The 15,302-nt window shown below is 38.4% G+C and overlaps 1 protein-coding gene across 1 annotated transcript in view; it reads right to left on the reverse strand.

The window, feature by feature from the left end:
• Positions 1-15,302, reverse strand: part of LOC101175584 (FRAS1-related extracellular matrix protein 2) — a 70,315-nt gene that overhangs the window by 39,040 nt on the left and 15,973 nt on the right. The window lies entirely within an intron of this gene.

Genomic DNA, 15,302 nt, shown 5'->3' on the forward strand with positions numbered 1-15,302 from the left:
CACATCACGCTTCGATTTCATTATTTCCAAAGCAGTAGCTGGCAGTCTAAAAAAAAAGCCCACTCTTTAATGAAAGTCAAAGTGCAGTGAGAAGTGAGGCCTGCTGGCTGCTGCTGTAATTGGATGAACGCAGTGAGATCCAAAACAACACAGGCGACCAAACACCTGACAGAGTTAAAAGTAACAGAAAGTAAAACTGCCAGCTGAGACACAGTTCTGAGGGTTCAGAGTGCAGCAAGTGTTTATGTTGGGCACAGCTGATGTTGTCGGCTCCATCCCGCCCGGCCTGATGTGGTCACCAAATCTGCCACTTTCAGGCGACCATTTAACTACATCCGTATCCTTTTTCTTAAAGTCCCACTCTGATCATCAGATTTTTTTTTTTATGTTTGTATAAATATTGTTTATAATTCGGTGTTGGATTATGTGAATTCTGGAGGAAGTGGACGGAGTCACCAGCCATGGGAGAAAAAGGAGAAAAGTTTGGGGCGTCGGCAGCTGTCAGAGGAGGAAATAAAGAGAAAAGGCTGGAGGTTACAAGAGAGGGACCCCAGGAAGAAATAAAAAACAAGGATAACTCACCCAAGAAAGCTGGATTAAAGGGAGAAACCACAAGCACATGGTGAGATCATTCCATTTCTTTATTGGACATTGAAATTTTAGTTTGAACACTGGAAGGGGGAAAATGAGGAATAAAGGGACTTTTTTTTAAAACTTTTTGTTTAGGGGAATTTGGAAAATATGTGTTTGCACGTTTGACTTTAGTCTCTGTGCCGGTCCCAAGCCCGGATAAAATGCAGTTTAAAAAATCAAAAGCGTACAAAAAACTCTGCCAGACCACCTGTGCCAATCAGTGAAAGCTGATTTGCTGTGGCAACCCCCGAAGGGATGTGCCAAAAGGTGAACAAACAATTCAGTTGCATTTCAGGTTATTATGATTCAGAGAATGCAGGCCGATTGGTTGACCCTCACACCTTTTTACCTCACCAAATCTGGTCCACTTTGCCAAAAGTTGGAACCCCCCATTTGAAGCAAAAGAAAATTTTGTTGCTATATGTTTGAGTGTGAGTATGTGCAAAAAATGTGTATCCACTGTCTTTTTGTTTTGCATAATAATGTTTGTTTATGAAGAAAATCCACAGAAACGGGGCTTTATGCCATTAGCACTAATGTCAATTTCATATTTTAGTGCCGTAACTGAAAGAGAAAGATGGTAAGCCGATGTTCTGCATAAAAGCAAAGGATCAAAAAATATATATTTGTCTTACCCTATGGCAAGTATGAATTTTTAATGGCAATTATGTTTAATGAACACAGAACTGGAATGGTTTAGTATGGTTGAGTAGCGATGCACTCAGAAGACAAAAAGCGTTTTTATTTTTACTTGATTCATACACTTATGAAGTCAACACTGGTGCAGATAATTGATGCTGGGGCTGCGCCAGCCTAAATAAATAACATAATAAAAAGACTGAAGGTAATACAGGCTGAGAGTCAACACTGAAAGAGAACTTCCAGAAAGCGTGTAGCTTCAGCCATGACTTTACGATTTCCTTCTGTCCTACAAAATTCACGTGTAGTTGAATCATTTAATAGTGTACAGAGCAGAAGTGGGATCTGTTTCTTATAGGTCAACAATGAGAACAAGGAAGACATCACAATAAAAACAGCATGGGAAAGGAAAAAGATGATTAGCAAAAAGGTTGCGCAAACATTTGCTTAAATGTCCTGAAAATGTACAATGACTGTTATACTATTACATTTTAAAGTGAGGGACCCTCTTGATCCTTGGGTCTTGGGGGGAAAATGATCATTTTAAGTGATGTTAAGTCTCCCACAAAAAGGGATTTTCTCATCCTGTGTGTTCTGGATCGCTCTACTGTTGACAGATGACCTTTGCATGACAGAAGAGTTTTGATTAAAGCCACCGATGTGGCTCTGCAAAAACACTGAGTGTGTGATCTGTGAGCTGTGAAGCCTCACCTCCACTAGGATCACGACAAAAAACAGCTCAATTTTTTACAGATAACTTCCAAATCCATTCTATGTAAAAAAAGAAAAAAGAAAAAAATCTTTAGAAAAATAACCAAATAACAGTTCAACAGAAGTTTGTTAAAGACGAGGCATTGAGAGAAGAATCTGTAAAACAAAATGTCAACGAGGGTGGTCTCCCTGCCAAAATAAATCACATCAAACACCAGTTTGCCTCCAGTGGTATTCAGAAGCTTTAATTGGCTCGATTAATTATTCATCCCTCCCATCTAACAAGTTCAGAGAAGTCTACACCCCATCGCTACAGTTTTAAAGCTTTAAAAATGATTTGCCCTCCAAGATTTTACTGTGTTTACAAAGCCAGAATGACATAAGCAAACATTAATTTTATGGGACCTCAAAGTCCGAGTAAAAGCTGCAGTAATGTGGCCTTCGGGGGGGGGCTGAGGTGCTCACCTCCAGAGGAGCACTTCACTCCTCCAAATTTGTTTCTAATTAAGATAAAGAGGGGGGGGGGGGGGGGGGAGTAAGTCCACTTGAAGCAAAAAAGCTCCAAGGAAAACACAGGAGTTAATATTTAACAGGGCTTCTCTGCAGTGTGACAGATTATAGTGGATGGCATGACTGCTCTCTGCCTGTGAGTTTTCAGAGTGGGGCAGCTCAGTGGATGAGCTGGGTTATTATTTGACTCTATGTCCACAAAGCATCAATATTTTCAGCACAGTCTTCATCATTTATTGAACAGGGTCCGTGCATTCTCTCCATCATTATAACCTATGCTTAGGTTCAAGCTCCAAATCCATGTTATGCATCGGATGAGGAGGGACAGAAACCCTTTTGAGGGGAGCAAAAGAATGTTTGAGGCTGGACTGTGCCAACTTGTCGACCCCGTCTCCTCCCTGCATACGTGCTGCGTGTGCTCAGGCCTTATTTGGGCAACATTGTGGAGCCGTGGTGCCCCGTCATCTGTCATCTGTTAATTTGGGCAAGGAGACAGTTGCCCACACAGCAGAGTGGCGCTGGCTGATCATGCAGGACAAATGCAACTAACCTGGAAATTCAACAAGTTGATAATCGACTTCTATATTTATATTGTCCTAAGATATAAATGTATACGTACTTCCACATGACCCACGACTTAGAAGGAATTGTTTCAAATACCAGGCCAGCAGTATTCAAAAAAATGATTTCAATATTTTTTTAAAAGTTGCACAAAAGGCAATAAATGTGACCAATGTTAGGCTAATCATAGTGCATATTTTATTGAAAATATTTGAGAAAAGTGAGACTCCAGGCAAAGCAATTTTCACTGCATAATTCAGTTAAAAATGTATGTATGATGGATAATGCAATTATGATGGAAAGATCATAAAATATGAAATTAACAAATGTCTTTTGAGGTCCTTTATGTGTTTTTTAAAGTTTATGACTCACTAAAACTTCAGCTGTGGTCACATTGACTTTGGGGGATAATGGTAAATAGGACCAACTAAGATGTATTTCTTCATTTCATACTTCCTTTACTCTAGAAATATTTGCATTTATTTGTTATATGGTTGAAACACTTTCTTTTTTCGCCGTCTGAATCTTTCATTGTTTAGTTGCCTTTTGTTTCTAGTCATTTTTTATGGTTTTGTGCTTACTTTAATACGTATTTTGGGGCCAATTTCCCTTCAAACTGTATTTTCTTGGTTCTACATTTAGAAAAATTTTTGGTAAAGTTAAAAGTTTAAAGGCCCTTTATAGTGAAAGTGTTTTGGTGTTTTAAACATGTTCTTCGGGCGTTTTTCTCTTGCCGGAGGTAATTTAAGAAAATCAAGATTAAAATTGCATTTCTGATTATTTCTTTTTTCCAGTTGTTGTTTATGAGGAGCATATAAAAAAATTACATTTGAAAGAGAGCATATTTGTTACGTAGAAATTCACACTGTCCTTGGCTAATCTTTGCCAAGGACAGTGTTATTCCAAAATTCTAACATTTCAGTTGAAACTAAATGTAATTAAGCTAAGTCTGTTTTGCCTATTGAATATTTTTTCAATTTTATTAGGAATTTGTAGTACTTTTTAAAGGGTTTGTATGTTTTTAGCTGAAATTCCAAAAATCTATGTACATTATTATCAAAAAAAGTGACTTATTTATAAAATCAGATTTTTTTAATTACTTTAGATTATGACAAAATGCTAAAAAGCAAAAAATCCAGTAATCTAACAAATCAGTCAAGACATTTTTTTTCACATGACAACTTCATAAAAATCCACCAAATGTTTATACGTCTGAATCATATTAGTCTAAATGATGCTGATTATTCTCATTTGATCAGTTTAAATGTGAAAATAAATATATATTTATTCTTTCAGGTTAATTAATTTAGCTTCTATTAGAACAACAAGTCAAAATGTCTGCTTGACTGCTTTTGAAAATGCATTTTCTATAACTTTTGGGAGCTTTAGTAACTTTTCAGGATTTCTGGGTTGCTGGTGAAGTTTCCTTTTTATTCTTGTTGATGTCTGAAGTTTCAGTAAATACATGTATGAACCCCAGATGCTTCAACATATAAAAAAATAATTTGTGTCTGTGTGTTTTGAAGCAGCAAGATAAAAAAAAAACTGTGTGGCAAACAAACATTACGTAATCCTTAACATGCACAGTAGATCCTCTGACTAAGATTGAAGATTCATCGTCTCTCAGACCATGCAAACCAATATTTGTACCACTTAGATCAAGGGAAAAATAAAGGTTTGATAATTCTGTTGAAAGGAAAAAAAGTCCATGGAGATTGAGGAAAGCAGAGAGAACATGGCATCACCACTCTAAGACCTGTATTTGCAGTAATGAGAGGGGGGTTGACCAAAGGTTTAGAAGAGTTATGATTTTACAGGTCGTAAGCTCTTCTCTGTTCTCTGAGGGCACCGGTCTGCTGCAAAGCTGCTCTGCAGCCAGTGGTCATTCTGATGCAACACTCGTAGGGCCTGGAATAGAGACCAGAGGTGATTCTGAACAAAATGGCTGGGTCACAGAGCCATGCGAGGCTTAAGGCAGCCAAAGCTGTGCTCTCAGTGGGAGAAGTTCAATGAGATTAACATCTGAGCCACGTATAGGTGATTAAAGGTGATTACACTCTTTATACCTATGGAATGCAGAGGCCAAACTTTTTTTCACAAAGTGTGATTGGGTATAGAGGTTTCTTAACAAACCCTCTTCATTTGTTTGTTTCTTTTAGCAAAAAAATTAATAAAAAGTAAATTAAAGAAAATCGTTGCTCCTTATGTTCAGAGAAAATTTCTTAAGAACATAATTGTGATTGGATGAAAAAAGTTAATTAAACCGGCCAAAACCTGTCAAATCAATTTATTTTGCATTTAAAAAGTTGAGCTAAAAACACTTTTTTTTAAAGCAAAAATCAGCACCTTTTGTCCTCTTGTTTCATTTTTAACTGCAGCCCAAGGTTGTTGAGGGAACAGGACATAAAAGTTCTTCTGGGTTAAAAGTGTGGAAGAGCATTAAGAGATTCTAAGAGCTCTGCCTTCAAATGCTGCTCCTTTGTTTGTGGCACCATAAAAAAAACAAAACGCAACACTGTACAGTGATTACAGGAAAGGTCGGCCCTGTCCTGGGAGCCAGCTTCATGCTCCAGTATCCTCACACAGCACCACAAATGACATCGTCTCCAAAAAAGACTTGACAAAAGGCCTGGAGGGGAACACACCGACTGGTCAGGTTGGAGAAGAAAAAGCATTTAGCATACCGTATTTTCCAAAATTTTAAGGCTTTTAAGGCACACTTAAACATCTTAAAGGGCCTATATCATGCAATATCAACTTTTCTGAACTTTTAAGTGTATTATAATCTTAAAACAACCCATTTAAACGACCCGAAAGCTGTATTTTGATCCACTCTCACATTTTGAGTATTCCCCCAAAAATGTGCTCTCTGAGCATCAGCCCCTCCCAATCCATAAAAACAAGCGGGTTCTCACATTGTGACAGAAATAAGTGAGGAACAACCCCGTCCAGGAAGAGTCTGGGCTGCTGAAACACAGACACTGCCGAGGTCGGCTCTAGGTTGACGTCATGAAATGGGCAGCACCCACGAGGAGCAAAGGGCGGTGCCTTAGACGTCTAGGCGTTTTACTTCTAGGTAGGAAAATTAGCTGCGAAAATAACTAATATTTCATTTAGAAATCGTTATTTAGAGTACTAAAGGTATGGTCACATATATAAATATTTACTCTGAAAGACTTAAGAAGAGAATGATATAGACCCTTTAATTTTTTATAACAAAACAACAGAGTGCCTTACAAGGAGGAGCGTCTTAAGCATGGATGTTTAAACACTTTTTAGAGGTATCTGGCTCTGTTTGGCTGAGAATACGCTAATGTGGCTAATGTGTAGTGGTGTTCTGAATGTGATTTTTTTTTTTACGCGTTACTAACAGGGTTGGGAGCTGCCGTAGTCACAGTAAGCTTCAAGCTCAAAACAGTCACAGTTTGTTTTAGCAATATCTGATCTTTTTTTTTTTTTTTTTAAGTGTTGCAATTAAGGTTGGATGTTATTGTGAATATGATAACAAAGCAAATGTTTTTATTGTAAAGCACTTTGAACTGTTCAAACTTTGAAATTATTATAAAAAAATAGAACAAATTTTCCTATTTACATTATTAGTCAATCTGGCATTATAGAATTTTTTTCCCTACATATAATCAAACTTTTGGCTTTTATTTGAAGGTCAAGCTAAAGAACAAACTGTAAGATTTGTTCTCTGTTTGTTTCAAATGCCCTCTTGGTCAGTGCTACACCAGTTGAGCTAAGTTTTAAAAGGGCATGGGACCAATAACCACCAAACGCGCATTCTTAAACACGAGTTGAGCCGCTACCCAATACTAGCGCACGTGAATCCTGCTCCAGGCTTTTTCTCTTAAATCTCTAATCTGATATATGAAAGACATGTCCAGCCAGGCAAAAAAACGCAATTATCAATATCTCCTCCAAGATCAAATTTCAAATGGTTCAGTGAATCAAAGGGGATGCCCTCCATGCGTCGCTACCAAATCAGAGCCTCTGCTTGGTCAATGTTTGATCTGGTTTAACTATCAACTGGGGTTCAACGGTCGCACCCCAAAAACTGTCATAAAAACTTGCGTGAACGTGAAGATTTCGAACATGGAAGCCTGAACGGCACATTTAGATAGACGTATCATTGAAAGTGATCGCTTTCCGAGAGCGTTGTGAATGCAGTTTTAGGTAGCAAACATTAGCTTTAACCCCCACATGCCGTATGTCATTCATTCGTAACTCACATTAAATCCAGGAGTCCACTTAATTTTGCATAACCTTGAATGGAAAAACATTGAAGATTTTTTTTTTAATATATAATTGGAAATTAAGTTAGGTGTGACGGGGACTGAATGACTATAATATCATCTAATCCTCCAACAAAATGCAGGAATGTTGAGAACACCACAAAAAAGAACAACAAATCAAACATACATTTATCTCAAGCCACAAAACAGTTGACGTTTGACTGCATTGCTAAGGTGAGAACAATGTATTCCTTGATTGCCCTTGAAAAGCGTTCCTGTCAGTCAAATAGGGTGCAGCCTCCAGTGTCTTAATTAACAGTCGGCCACATGGTTGGGGAGCAAAAGCCCAGACTCTCAAAGGCGAGCGGAGCAACAATAAAAGGCTAAATTAGCAGCCACAGGGCTTTTTCAGCATTTACATAAAGGTCACTGTGGATTTAACATCTTGAGTTTCTCACTCATTACCAGTCAATTACCTGTTGTGGGAACACTGTGGTGCACAGCTTCAGCATACTCACAAACATTTCACTTAATACAAACAGTTTTATTCTGAAGACAAAGGACGCCTCTCAAAGGAGCTCATGGACACAAACTGCCTATAAAAGTGAAACTTTTATAAAGTGATGCTGCATGGGCAGAAAAAGGAAACGGAGAGGGATACAAAGGACATGCATGCATAGTGTGAAAATCGAGGCGAAAACAAAGCAACATAGGAATACAGACTCTAACAAGGGGAGTTGGGGGGTGTGTGTGTTTTCTTGACCCTTGAATGCACACTGTTTGCTCTCTTGTCAGACCAAATAATGGTGGACTGTTTGCTGAAAGCAGCCGTGTGAGGCCATAGAATATAAAACCCCATCACAGTCCCACAGACTCATGAGCTCCATACTAATAAAGCTGGGAATTTGGCGAGTTTTCTCTCGGGGTTGTCCTTCACCAGTGTCATTTATGGCAACACGTTTGAGCTGCATTTCAAAGTTGTTCCTTTGCAAATCATTATGTGCAGAAAAGCTTAAGCCGGAAAAAGGAAATGCTCCCTGAAAAGATGAATTGGTAATTCCTAAAGAAGTGTTAAATGACTCCTGGTCCTTTGTTTACAGCCGGTGAAAGGGAAACATCGAGCAGAGCTGTGCAAACCTGCATGTTAAAGATAACAATGCTATTCTGCATTCATGAAAAGCAGAAGAAAATGTTGGTGGATTTAACTGGTTATTGTTTCCCTAATATAATATTGGACTAAAGATTAGCCTAGCCAGTATAACATGTGCCAAGTTTATTAATATGCATATAAAAGGGATACTCGTGGGGGTTCAAAGTCCTCTGGAAACACCAAGGCTGCAAAAATGTATTTTATTTTTTAACTTCTTGTTGGAAACTGTAGCTATATCAGATACACTGACAGACCTCTGCGTTTTATCTGGATAGATTATGTAAATCTGTGATTATGGAGGTTACAAATTGCGGGACTTCACTAATGCACTTCACTCCCGTGGAACAGTGAGGAAGCACCATGGCAGACATACCAATCTGATGTCGGAGAGTAATTAAGGTGCTTTTTTACACTTTTCAAAAACCATCAGGGAAAATGTCAAACAAGTGAAGTTTGAGAAGAGGTTGCTTCGGTGATTGCAAAATTATCCAAAAGATGTGACCGCATCCGGGGGATACCATTTAAAAAGCAAGCCAATTTACTTCAAAAACCTCAAATTTAAATCCAACTGTTGGCTGAGAAATGAAAGGCGTGTGCAATACCTCAAAGGTGCAACATTTTTCTCATTAAAAATGTGCTCCTTCACTGACCACTTATAACCTTACTAGAGAAGAATTTAGTGAAAACTGTAATGGCTAAGCCAATTACTGGAGGATTTTAAGGGTGAAATGTGACCAGTGTATCAGATCAACCGGTTGTCTAGACCTGCAGCCTCTGGCATTTTTTCCTTCCTCTGTTGTCCCATTCGCTTGTTAATATGTGACTGTTCACTTCAGGCTTATGTGCTGGAAAACCACGATAAGCTTTTGCATGGTCTGGTTAATTTAAGTCAGGAAGGCATCTCTCGCCATTTCTTAAAGGGGGAGGGGTTCATCTAAACACAGGGTATTTTTTAAATCATTACATTTGAACGCTTTTGTACAGTGAATTTAAAGGTAAATAAAAGAGAACAAGTCCCTCTAGGAATGCAAATATTTTTTTATAGTTAATATCTTATTAAAAATACTCAATTAACAAAAATTTTAAAGATAAATACCAGAAATATATGTGCCGCTGACACATATTTGAAGATTCACTTCGATGAACATAACATATTTTCGTGGCATCTTTCTCAAGGTACAAGACGTGTAAAGAAAATAATGCTTAATATTTCAATTTTTCACAAATATGTATTTATTTAAATAGTTGTGAATCAGGAACAGAAAAAAATCAAATCAATCATCATTATTATAGCTAAATAATTTAAAACAAATTAATTTAAAAACAGACCATCCATCTCTCAGATACACACTAAAACCCTTCCTCATTCTTGTAACCAATAGAAATAGACTTAGGACAACAGGTTCACCAAGTGTAAATCTGCGTTTCCTCATTTAAGCTGACATCTGTACGGCTAAATAGCTCCAATTTCGCTAATGTCATCGCTATCTGTATTTTTAGGTTGGGTGTGAGGGGTTGAAGGCTAGCGGGAGAGCATGTAAACAGAGAGCTCTCAGGTATTGGTGACAAAAAAGGGAGCAGGGTTGCTCACAACTTGGCGTTGAATGTCTAATGAACTACTACCACTCTGCAGAAACTATGTCCAAGAAAACAACAGTTCTTTTTTTTATTTGGACTGAAAACGACATAAATAATTAAAAAAACACTTTTAAAATGCTCAAAAGATGTGTGGATCTGCAAAAGATTTTGCTTGACTTTTAAGCCATCTTTTGGATAAAATATTTTTTTATTCCCTTGTTTATCACTGACTCTTGAAATCTCTTAGATGCTGACACAAACAGGATTTAAAAAAAATAAAAAAAACGAGTTCCTTCTCTGACTTTAAGCATTGTAGTTTGTGGCATATATTTTCAAAAACACATCTACAAATTTTTTTTTTTTTTTCACATACCTGACTTTTTTGTTTATAGCTAATCTATGGAAAAATTCAAAACAAGCCCTATTCGTGTGTAGATGCGGTTGTATTCACATCGGGATCACCTCTCACATGTCAGCGCTAGGAGCGTGTCAACACAAGGGCTGGTAAGCGAGAGGTGCACAACAACACACTCATCACATCGCTACAGGCGACAGGAAGCAGCTTGATGGCTTGCCCCCACCAGTACGGGGACCAACCAAGCACTTCTATCTTTCATCTCCTCAGACTGCTCTTCCCTCCCATTCCTCAACATGATTCCTTATATCCTGCCTATTAGACCACACGGATGGCAGGCAGGTGGTGGAGATGAGAGTCTGAACCACTGGCAGAACCCTCAAAGGGAGCTATCAGCTGCTTTTATGAGTTGAGAGCCATGCCACTCTCAAGACATACTCCGACTGTGACGGAGAATGAAAGCTCCTCCAGAGACTTTGTATGAATTTGTTTAACATTTGCATTTCACTATAGCATTCCCCTTCTTGGCATACTGACATGCTGTTGACGTGACAATAAAAGAAGTCTGTGTTTGAAATCAAGTCACTGCAGTTCCAGCTTAGCATCTTAATAGAAGCTCAAAGGGGGATCAAAAAGGTCTTTTGAGCGTGCAACTTCAAATGTGCTTAAGGTGCTATATTCAGGGTCATCAGGGTCAGGGTTGGGACTGGCCTTACCCCAGCTGTTCGTCTTATCTTGCAGCAGAGGTGGGAGGACCGGGTGTGTCCTCTGAATAGACCTCAAGGGACAAAACCAAACTATTCAACTAAACTTTACTAACTCAAACAAAAGTTTGGTTTTAAACATTATATACAAAACGTATCCCCAAAAAATATATTCAAAACAAACTATTTTTCTCTTGTGGTTTTTATTTATCTACCTTTTCCCGTGAACTGAGGACAGAGATGCTCCGAGAACCATGATGTCAAAGAGCTAAGAAGATTTTCAGTCCTAAAGGTCTCTGCAAGTCTCATATCCTGAGGCAGTTATGACGACACGCTATCATTCAAAGACAAGTCTGGGCCCAGAGTTTCTATACTTTTGAGCAATTGTCTTTGCTTTGTTAACCTTGGCTGCAGACACTTGTTCTGCATGCATACTAAAGAACAGAGAAAGGATCATTATACAGCCTTACCTGTCTTTGTTCTAATAGATAAAACGATATCAGAGGAAAACCAGTAACACCTTCAGCAATCAAAGCCTCTCATTAAGCTGTCTTGTTCAACTCAAGGTTTGGCTGCTCTAAATCGGTACAGAATGTGAGACATGTAAGTTTCTGCACACCTCTTTAACATTGCATTCATCATTATCTGCAGTTACAAACAGCAAGATAGCAGCCTCTGTCTAAACCAAATACTAAAAGCATGCACGCTTAAATCAGCAGCTGTAACCTTGTAGTACACAACTGAAACATATTTATTCATGGACCAATGACTCCCCTTACAGAGATGATGAAAAAGAAGCCACTTCTGGGTTTACGTAATTGTAATATATTTAGGTACATTGTGTGGCTTTGTTTAGGAGCCAGGAGTATGTTTTCATGCGCACACTGCTCTCTGAAATCCCCTCAGTCTATTTTTACATCACATAGCTACATGCTAAACATATCTATTCAGAAGATATCCACAAATATAAATGATGTGACTAATAAAATGAATGTCACTGAATTTGTTTGGAGCCACTGGGAATTACTTACCTTTAGGAAAAGGGGAGTTTGAAACACTCTTATAAAAGTTGCTTAAAGCACAACATTTTTCATTTTTGTCTCTAGTTTCCCCCCCCTTTTTAACTAGCTTTTATTTGTTTCCCTTAAGCTTAAAAAAATCTATAAAGAGGCAGCAATGGCAATCTGGACAAGGAATTTGACAGCAGTTCTCACAAGACAGAACTCCTGCCCTAGTTTTTATTTTTTTTAACTATTCAGTGCAAAACTTTCCAGATATATACACATAAATATCATTTTCCCCTCACAGACTCGATTTAAGAAGACATTTAATTTTTTTTATGGGCAGAAATGTTGTTGAGGTCCTAATAAAACATCTTTTTTTACGGTTTTACCCATTTACCCCTCTTCCAAAGTCAACTTTTTATCATTGGAAATGGTTTTTGAGAGGGAATTAAGGATACTTAGCTTAGCTTCTTCCCGTTTTTTGAGTGTGCCCAAATTTAGAGCCTACTTTTTACTTTAAGTTGCCACTTATACGTTACTTTGTGCCTAATAACCCTTCAAGCACATGATTATTTAACGAGGAAGCAAGCAGCACTTAGCTCATAATAAACCCAACTTGTTTTTAATAATTCCTTTATGACTTGTTTTGTTAAGAACATGTTTTTGTTGCAGGAAAATATTAATCTTAAGCTTTAAACTGGGGAACAAGAATCAAAAGCAGGTAGATCAATCATATGGACATGAAGCATTATGCAAATATGCCTTAAGCCACTCCGGCTTCAAAATTACCTTAATTTAGAAAGCAGAAATTTGAGTGATTTCTTTTTCTTTCTTTTATAGCTGGATCCAAATTTAGGCATCCATGTATTCATCTTCTAAACCCATTTATTCCCTTTTGGGGTCATGGGGCTGCCGGAGCCTATCCTGGCCACTCGTGGGGGAAGGCTGGGGACATTCTGGACAGGTCGCGAGTCTTTCTCAGGGCCACAAATCACACACCCATGCACACTCACATTCACACCTAGGGATAATTAGGAGAAACCAATTAACCTACGAAGCATGTTTTTGGACGGTGGGAGGAAGCCAGAGTCCCTGGAGAAACCCCATGACTGCACAGGGAGAACATGCAAAGTCCACACAGAAAGGTCCCCCATTGGTGTTCTGTTTCTGTTGAACTGGGGACCTTCATGCTGTGAGGCAAGAGCGCTAACCACTTCGACACCGTGCATCAATTCCGGTTTTAGCTTTTCATTTCAAGCTGCGATCCAGCCGTCTGTTTTAATCCTGCTTGATTTTTTTTTATAGCCTTCAGCACCACAATTCACCAATTCTTTCTTCTCTTTGGGAACTGGGCATATCTGGCATGTCTGCAGACTGTGAGCTCTTACTGCCTCCCTACTGTTCCACATTGTTAACTTTTTGGCTTGAACCTCAACTGACCTCACACCGTTTTTCTGACCAGTCTTGCCAAATTTGGGGCCTATCATGGATGACCAGCTCGGGTTCACAATAACATGTCCTCTACTTCCATGCAGATGTACCCTCTAGAATAGGGGAGGGCAAACTATGGCCTGGGGAATATATGCAGCCCGTTAAACTATTTATTCTGGCCAATCAAACTGTAACTAATTGTATTGATAACCTTTATTAATGTTTTATCATTTTTGTGTGTCTCCATAGATGGTGCACTACAAATCGCTTTGTGTAGGTGCCAAAAATTGATCTGCATTCATCTGACGTAGGAAGATTTGTTGTTTTTCTCTTCACATGTTTTCCGAGTCAGATACTCGTTTTCTCAATAATTCTAACACCACATGCACGCAGCATTTCTCTAAGTTTACGTTTTTACTTGAGGGACATCAACCCATTGGTGCAATTGGCACTAAAATGAGAACAAAAGCCACATTTTTGACATGAAAACTCCAATATGTCCTGTTTTAAAATATATTTGTTATTTTTCAATGAAAAACAAAGCATCTTTTCATCCAGATTCCATGTGATTCCTTTTTCTCTATAAAATGGATTACCAAAGCACGGCACGGATGTGCTTCTGGTCCGGCCCTTCTGTCAAATGTTTGTGGCCTACCACTCAAAACTTGTGTCCGCCCCTATTTTGCAATATTATTTTGACCAGGCTCTACCTTTATGCTTATACAACTCCCTCAACTCCTTTTTCAGACATTTCTCAGCCGTTTTAAAAATATTTGCAGAAAAAGATTTCTGCACTGCTATCAGGGCTACCAGCCTGAATTAAGAATTAAACCTAAACAACAATCCTAAAAGCTTTGCATCTCATTTTCTTCAGGCAAAAACAGACAAACATCTCACCATGTTTCACGTTTTTACACTGACTTTCTGTGGCTGTCCCACATCAGATCAGTCCGGAGATGCAGTTAGCTCCACATCGCTTTCCACCACAAATACACTCATGTCCTGCTTATTTTTGCTCTGCTGGTCCCACCACGCAACAAAAGATTGTCCTGTAACAAATGTGGACCCTAAATAGACACTCATAAACACAACAATGATGTGTAGTGCACATAATTATTATTTCACAGTAAAAATAAACTATATTTGCAAATGGAGCTAATAAGGGGAGCGCCGCTTGGTGATATATTTTGGAATATATATATGCAATTTTGTGTGCTGAGAAGATTATGACAAAATGTTATGTAAGAGATGTGGGACGGACACAAATCATTCTCCAATTAAAAAGATAAGCCTAAATCTCTGAAATTCTGCTTATCGTTCCCAAAATGAAGCAACCAGCTGTTAACCCACAATGGTTCCCAGATGTTGTGTCGCCAAACGTTTTTCCCAGAAAAATAGCATCAATATTTTTTACTATATGTGCACCACAGGTGGACTTCGAAAAAACTTTTCCACCCAGGAATAAATTTAAAAAACAATTGCTGGACCAGCTATGTCATTTCTGAAGTTTACAGCCTTTTTTTTCTATGTATATGATTTATACCATGTAGGTCCCAAGGACAGAAGAACACTGTACCTCCCAAGAAAAGTACAGGGCGGACAGTTTCATTAATAAAAGGGTAGAGATAGATAGAAAAAAAAATACTGCAGAGTCATCACCTGAGCTGCAGTGGGGATAATATAGTACACACTAACCCCACAACTGCATGTGAAAGCATGTTCTGCCTTACTTTTGTTGCACTTTAGCACGCAATGGGGAGAAAGATAATCCCCCCAATCCTAGAAATA

The sequence above is a fragment of the Oryzias latipes genome, chromosome 13 (assembly GCF_002234675.1).
Source record: "Oryzias latipes chromosome 13, ASM223467v1".
NCBI classification, from domain to species: domain Eukaryota; kingdom Metazoa; phylum Chordata; class Actinopteri; order Beloniformes; family Adrianichthyidae; genus Oryzias; species Oryzias latipes.